Source organism: Xyrauchen texanus, chromosome 19 (assembly GCF_025860055.1).
Source record: "Xyrauchen texanus isolate HMW12.3.18 chromosome 19, RBS_HiC_50CHRs, whole genome shotgun sequence".
Taxonomy (NCBI): domain Eukaryota; kingdom Metazoa; phylum Chordata; class Actinopteri; order Cypriniformes; family Catostomidae; genus Xyrauchen; species Xyrauchen texanus.
Window position 1 is genome coordinate 43,497,877 of NC_068294.1, and position 2,500 is coordinate 43,500,376.

Here is a 2,500-nt window from a genome sequence, read left to right on the forward strand (position 1 = left end):
ACATCGTCATCATCTGCCTGTCATTGCCAGCATCGTTACAGAATACCTGACCGCAAAATGAACCCAGCAGTTCAGCTTCTTCATTTATGTCAGGGGATTCGTCCTCTGGAGAAATATGTAGAGGACTTCTGCTCTCTGGCCTGAAGGGTCGACATTAATGAGATTGCCCTCAAGGACTGTTTCTGTTTTGGGCTGAATGAGCTGGTCTACTCCCTGACGCCTGACGGTTGCTGTACCTACAGCCTGACTCAGTAAATCCACCTTGCCCTACTGATAAGTGATTCACCGTTCACTGTGGGGGAGGTGGATAACGAGCCACAGTCCCACGTCATGGCCACCGAGCCAGAATCCCACGTCATGGCCAACGAGCCAGCGTCCCACATCATGGCTCACGAGCCAGGGTCCCATGTTATGGTGGTCAACGAGCCAGGGCCCCATGTCATGGTCGCCGAGCTTGTGCCACCTTCTACCCCAAATCCTAACCCATGTCATGTCAGAGCCACACCTGAGTCTGCTCCAAGCCATGTCAGAGCAACACCTGAGTCTGCTTCATGCCATGTCATAGCAATGCCTCGGCCTGCTCCATGCCATGTCACAGTCACGCCAGAGTCTATGCCATGTCACAGGCACGCCTGAGTCTTCTCCATGCCATGTCACAGCCATGCCGGAGTCTCCTCCATGCCATTTCACAGCCATGCATGAGTATACTCCATGCCATGTCATAGCCACGCCCCAGCCTGTTCCATGCCATGTCACAGCCACGCCCCAGCCTGTTCCATGCCATGTCACAGCCACGCCTCAGCCTGCTCCATGCCATGTCACAGCAACGCCTCAGCCTGCTTCATGCCATGTCACAGCCATGCCATGTCACAGCCACGCCCCAGCCTGCTCCATGCCATGTCACAGCCACGCCTCAGCCTGCTCCATGCTATGTCACAGCCATGCCATGTCACAGCCACGCCCCAGCCTGCTCCATGCCATGTCACAGCCACGCCTCAGCCTGCTCCATGCTATGTCACAGCCATGCCATGTCACAGCCACGCCCCAGCCTGCTTCATGCCATGTCACAGCCATGCCATGTCACAGCCACGCCCCAGCCTGCTTCATGCCATGTCACAGCCATGCCATGTCACAGCCACGCCCCAGCCTGCTTCATGCCATGTCACAGCCATGCCATGTCACAGCAACGCCTCAGCCTGCTTCATGCCATGTCACAGCCATGCCATGTCACAGCCACGCCCCAGCCTGCTCCATGCCATGTCACAGCCACGCCCCAGCCTGCTCCATGCCATGTCACAGCCATGCCATGTCACAGCCACGCCCCAGCCTGCTTCATGCCATGTCACAGCCATGCCATGTCACAGCCACGCCTCAGCCTGCTCCATGCCATGTCACAGCCACGCCCCAGCCTGCTTCATGCCATGTCACAGCCATGCCATGTCACAGCCACGCCCCAGCCTGCTTCATGCCATGTCACAGCCATGCCATGTCACAGCAACGCCTCAGCCTGCTTCATGCCATGTCACAGCCATGCCATGTCACAGCCACGCCCCAGCCTGCTCCATGCCATGTCACAGCCACGCCCCAGCCTGCTCCATGCCATGTCACAGCCACGCCCCAGCCTGCTCCATGCCATGTCACAGCCACGCCCCAGCCTGCTCCATGCCATGTCACAGCCACGCCTCAGCCTGCTCCATGCCATGTCACAGCCACGCCTCAGCCTGCTCCATGCCATGTCACAGCCACGCCCCAGCCTGCTCCATGCCATGTCACAGCCACGCCCCAGCCTGCTCCGTGCCATTTCACAGCAATGCCTCAGCCTGCTCCATGCCATGTCACAGCCACGCCTCAGCTTGCAACAGGCCAGCCTCTGCCCCACGGTCCAGCACTCACGCCTGCCACAGCCAATGAGACAGTATCCACGCCTTCATGTAAATAAACTGCACCTGGGTTCTTCACTTCATCGTCAGTCTGTCATTGCCAGCATTGTTGCAATTCTTATTACCAACGATTTAAATTGTAACTGTTGTCAGGCAGGGATTTAGAAAGCAAAGGACCCTGGGCACAAAATCTTGCAGTTAAACTGAAATAGTTTGTGAAGTGTCTCGAATGTTTTCTTTCTTTTTGTCGATCTGCTCATAAGAGAAATCGCTTGCAACAACATGGTTGTTTTGCAAACTTGTCAAATAGTTCCTCATCCGTGAAGCTGAAATGTGCTTTGCACCACCTACTGTACCGGGGTAGAATTGCTTGCTGATTAGCACCACCTATTGTAAAGGCGTAAAGGTGTTAATGGCAATAATTAACCTGGCTTATAATCTAAAAGGGCCATTCTTCTGCAAATCATTTCGCATTAGGACGTCACCTTTAGTGTGCAAAGACCTTAACTGCGGAAGCTAACCAGAAAAATTGAAATCTTGTTATCATTACAAATCCTGTTTATTGTAACAGACATTTGAAGGTAACTCGATCACCCCCTTGAGTACTGTGGTTTGTTACT